The following is a 6,000-nucleotide window of genomic DNA, read 5'->3' on the forward strand; positions in this document are numbered from 1 at the left end:
TAAAATTCTGGTACTCAGACTTTTGGCTTAGACAGGCGACAAGAGCTAATGCTTCAAATTAATGTGATCCTGCAGAGAAGTAAAGACATTTATATAGACAGAATCCTTAATCTCATTCCAGCCCCATCTCCGTTCCAAAGCTGAAATCTTTAAGCTCCTGGTAATGCTGTGTCAACAGCTCACTGTCACCAGAGTCTTAACGCATATGTGACTAGTGATAGAGACACTAGGCACCCGGGAGAACAGATTTAATTAGGAAGGCTGTGTACCTGTGCACTCAGGTGACCTTGGGGATAGTGCTGAGCTCTGAGAAAAGTTGAAAAAGGAAGTCAAGACTGGACAGCAATAGAAACATGAGTGTCAGCAGTAAACAAAGATCACTGAGAAACATATACTCTTATATTATAGGTTTACATAGGATCTATCCAGTAAGCTTAGATAAAAGTCCATAAGCCACAAGTTAGACCTCATGCATGAAGGAATGCAATGCATTTCTGTAGTATGTATCTGGCCTCTGACACAGCACATTTTGCGGTATTGGATTGAATGAGAATGGCACACCAACATTCAATTTAAACTCAAAGATTCACTTTTGGTGTGACAGTAATAATATGTGGAATTTATTATGACTGGCTTTTTCAGTCAGTCGTAATATCCCCCCCCCCTCACCCCCCACGCCTGCTAACAGAGTTCCTGATCTATTAAATCTTAGTATCCCCAGGATGCTTCCCCACCAAATCAAACCTGCTTAGACAAGGTCGCAGGTGGCAAACATTGTATCTATACAGAACTGTCAGAGACTATAGTACATATGGCAGGTCAGGGCATTCACACCCTTGCTTGCTTCCTGTCCACCCCACTCCCTGACATACCAAATCTGGAGTACAGGATAGAAATGCATAAACATTGTGTAAATGGAGTTTGTTGTATGTCCTCTCCCAGTTTACTGTGGGCCAATATGTTTTTTAGGTCTGCAGTTAAGCCTTATCAACTTATGATAGTTCTACTAAGTTAGCAAGTTATCTTGTATGCACAAGCGGATCAGTAAGGGTCCAACTCCTGGGACCCCACTAAGCACAGAAAGGGGACCCTCAGCAATCCAAATAATAGGGCTCCCATATTCACTAATGAGCATGTGTCCTGTAGCACCATCAAATAGTAATGAAAATTCGGAAATTGCCGAGCACTCTGTCTCTTGAGTGTCAGAGATGAGTGCTGTGTTTGGCATGATTACAGAAGAACAAATTCAAAGTGAAATTCAGTGTTGTAGGACCCACTCTCTGCTACACTGCTGAGTGCAGTGGGCGATTGGATCACATGGTTATATCCTCCACTCTTTCCCCACACCAGACTCAATGGTACTGTAGATTATATTTTGCAAAGATCTAACAAAGCATTGGCATTAGTGAGTATAATATACAATATTATGAGAGAATAATCTGAGTTAAATGAAAACAGAATGGCTTTTTAAATATTACCGTATATAGTACATAGTTGTATTGTCATTTTTTTGATGACTACTTTTTGAATTTTCTATGTACAGCAATATTTGTAAAATGTGTAAAAAAAACAATATTTAAAATCAGGTAAACAATATTTGTCACAGTTTTACTTTTAATTTTAAAAAGTAAAACTGTTACTTTTCTTTATACTGTCTTCTACACATTTTAGTATTTATAATATAACTGTTATAATTTTTTTGCAGATGGTTAAAATGTGAAAGTGAGAAAAGGTTAATTCTTAATTATATAAAATAAAATAACTGCATGAAAACCATATGGTCAACAATGGGTCATCTTACAATGGGCTATGTTCCTGCTCAAAGACAGCAACCACTGTAGATTTATTTGGATGCAGTAGACCTGCAGCAGAAGAGTAGTTCCTAGTCTTGCATCTGGTATTAATAACACCACCTTGAGGGTCACATGGAAGAGGAGCGACAGTATACTATGTCTATCGATGTAATCAGGGCATTATAAGATACTAGGGGTAAGCGATGTATTTATAAACTATTGTAGAAAATGGCTGTATTAAGGAGGGATGTGATGAACTGGTCTATCATGCACTAGCACTTTGTATACATTTTGGTATACTGTGGTAGATAACCTGAATAGATTATCATTGCATTGGCCCTCTAAATCATATTTTTTTAGTGTTTTTTATTCATGTGTTATATTTTTATGTGCATAAGAACTTAATGTATTTTGGCAGCCAATTAATATACACTCTTTAGGATTGTGTATGAGATCTTCCTAGCCTTAGCCCCTGTACAAGGTTCCCACGGAAAATGTGATGTTCCGATGTAATGGTTTTTCACTACCATTCTCATGTGTACCTCCAGATTGTTCTTTGTAATTATGTTTGTATATAATTTCAACACAGATAAAATTTGACCTATTGGTATGTTTAAATTGGCATAGTTTCTAAATAGGTAATACATACTAGCAAAATGACATGACTACTGGTCATGATTTACTCGATTTAGTGTGCAAGGGGGGGCATTGGAGGGAGGTTTCTCTTCCTCTTTAAATAACCAATAGCAGGACATAGAAGAAAGCAGGAAAAAAGAAAATATGTGCAAAGCACAATATATGTACAGTCTAGCAGGTCATTCACTGTGTCTTTCAACTGATGAAATCGGTTAACTGATGGGACCAGAGCAGCACAATAAATCTTATATGGTCATGGGATGCAGTGCAGTAAGGCAGCGGAGGCAGTGAATCTGGAGGAGACTAGTTATAAATCTGGCAGGTATGATTTTTCACCCAAAATGGAGCATGTTCGTAATTGAACATTTTTTACTTCATATTTGTAATGAAAAATGCTGCAATTAAGGAGATGCAGCTTTTTGGGTACAAAAAGACACAAATCAGGTTCTTCAGTATGTTGATAAATTTTCCCTTTGAAGGGCATTTACTACCAGGATCAAGGATTGAAAACAGAGTACACTGACACGCCAGTGTGCCCCCTCTGGCAGGATATGTTCTTTTTTATTCTTCGTATGCCCTTTCAAGAAAAAAGGCTTTAAATCATATGTTTTTTTTTTAGAAATTATTTTTTTATTATTTCTTTTTTTTATTATTATTCTTTTTAGAAATTATGCAAGGGAGCCTGAGGGCTCCCGGATCCATTAACAGCTGTGAAAAGCGTAGCCCTTCAGGCTCATTTTCATGATTTTAAAGCCGCTTTTGTAAAAAACAGAATAAGATGCTCAAAGAAGAGTGGTTCCTGTCAGAGGGGCACACACCAGTATGTTAATGTGCTTCATTTATAGTCCTTCAATCTGGTTGTAGATTTCTTCAATGCCTTATTAACTGTCTTTCTTTGTTCCCAATTTTTTGGATATTAGATGTAAGGATAAATGTGATCTCAGAGACAAGAATTTCTTCTTCAATTGTATCATTGTCAGTTATGATCCATTTTGAAGTGAGTTAGTGCCAGTATGGGTCTCAAGGGTACCCCTCTCCTATCCCCAGTATCCCCCCAGGCTGTCTTACCTGTCCACATTCCTGCTGTATCTTTAGCAGTCCAGTGGAGACACAGCAGTGGTGCATTGGTCCTTTAAATCTCTAAGAGCCGGCGCATGCGCCTCAGGAAACGGGGTCGCCGGCTCTCGGAGATTTAAAGGGCCAGCACACCTCTAATTGGTGCTAGCAACCTGGTACTTAATAAATAGCCAGCCTTTTCTCTTATGCCCTGCTAGATCTTTGTGCCTTGTGCCTGAGAGAAAGTTTTATACCTATGCCTTGTGTCTGTTGAATTCCTGTTGTGACCCCGGTTCCGTTACTGACTTCACTCCTGGGCTGCCTGATCTGACCTTCTGCTACATCACCGACTCTGATCCAGTGCACTTTTCCTGACCTCTTGTCTGTCCAAGACTCTGTCTCTGCCTCACGATTCTGCACCTTTGCTTGGCCGCCACAACGGTAAAGGTTGTGCCTGTGGAGCGACCTGGTGGTACCATGCTGCAGCAAGTCTAACACGCTTTTCGGCAGGCTATGGTGAAAATCAGGTGCCACTTAGACTCTGCTCTCAGGTGTCGGCTTACATCATCGTCCACGGTGGTACAGTGGGTCCACTACCCCTGATCCTGACAATGGCCACGAGAATCAGGTTAAATATCAATATTAAATGTCCATTCCATCCGTAGGCACCAAATGAAAAATCGTATTGCCCCTCACCTATGGCAGGCTCTTCACTCAGAGTCAGTTTTATTATTGCCTTAGTTGCATCACTGATTATCATGACAGTCCAATGCAGTTGCAATACAGGAGACTTTGATGAGTAAGGGATTTCCTCTCTCTGTAAAATTGCTTAAAATTAGGGTTCTTAAGCAAATAATCAACTCCAAATTAAATAAATAAATATATATCTGTCCATCTTTTTATACCCTTGTCTCACCCACATCAAATATTTTTCTCATAACTTACTGAGTGACACAGTGAATAAAACTACTAGTTATCACTATGGCCAGTGAGTGAAAAATACTTTAACAGAAAACTAAAAGAAAAAGAATTAAGTCCAAAAGTTATAAAACGGTAAATTATTAATCTCTCAAAGATGTAAGGGAAAGAGTGTTAGAAGACAAGACGTGTCAATAGAATAAACATCTGTCTCTATAAATATATTTTAAAGGTGTCAAAAGTGTTTGAAAGCAGATATTCAATGCCTACTGAAATTTCAAGCATTATGTCAAAAATCCATCAAAAGTATATGAAAGAAATATTCAAGAAACTTTCCAAAATGTTTGTTTGATTGAAAAAAGGCTACATGTTTTTAAGTTAAATGCACAAATTCCATGCAACCAAAAATTCTGTAGGTCCCTTTGGGTATGTAACTACTGTAGCTGGGGTCTGGACACCCCATGTGGTACTATGTAATGCTTCTGTATTGTGCTGAGTATTTCTGCCAAAGAAGCACCAGTTCTAGAATGCCTCTTCATGATATGGCATGTGAAAAGATTTGCTCATATTTTGTTTATGTGTGTATTATGGCACTCTAAATCTAAAATTTAAAGTATGCATATACACATAACTATGTAAATCTCTCTCACTGTACAGGATCTAAATATACAGTACAAAAGTAACCCTGAAAAATAATTATCTAAAATAATTAGTATATTCTACATACTATTAAGTATTATTTTACCTATATACCCATGTTCTCTTGTCTGGAACTTTAGGACATTTCTATAAGATAAGCTTTACATGTCTGACAGTGTCGCTGAGTAAGCTTTCTCCACTCACTGTTATAGTAGTTCCAAGAAGATCACAGCATGGAGACTTATAGAAGTGCCAGTCACCTCCACCCCACTGCAGCAATGAGTGAGAGGTTCTTAATAAACAGTTTGCAACAATAGTGGAGGATAGATGATGTTATGACTGCCATGCTCTGCATACAAAACTAATAGGTGCATATGCTTATATACCCAGGAGCATCAGCTGAGGAACAGAGGACATAATACAATATTACTGACCAGAATTGTTGTGAATAACTACATGGGAGAGATATCTATATCTCTCCTTACCTAGCTACTGGCCATTCCTACCCATGCATCCGCATAGTCTTCTACAGCTTAATAAGTTGTGATGTGACATGATTTTAGTTTTTTTTCCCTTGGCATCTGTCGTTTTTATGCATTTTTACATATGCAAAACAAAATGGAAAAATATGAAAAATGTAACTAAACCATGCTTCAATAAAAAAATAAAAGGCCACATTCCTGTGAAAAACACGCAAACACACTGTTAGTAGAGTTTTATACAATCAGCTATTGCTTAACAGCCAACAGAGTTTTGCTGCTAACAAGCAAGGTAAAAAGTTAGATAAATAACACAAATTGTTCACAAATATTTATGAGGAAAGCCACCCATATACACAATTTGTTGTATGATTGATGTTCACTATGACCAAAAAGTATGTATGTGTGTATGTTATGAAATTTTTTGACCATTTTCATTTGGTGTTATGTGTAGTCCCTTCTGTTAACATAGATCCAAA

The sequence above is a fragment of the Engystomops pustulosus genome, chromosome 2 (assembly GCF_040894005.1).
Source record: "Engystomops pustulosus chromosome 2, aEngPut4.maternal, whole genome shotgun sequence".
Lineage (NCBI taxonomy): Eukaryota > Metazoa > Chordata > Amphibia > Anura > Leptodactylidae > Engystomops > Engystomops pustulosus.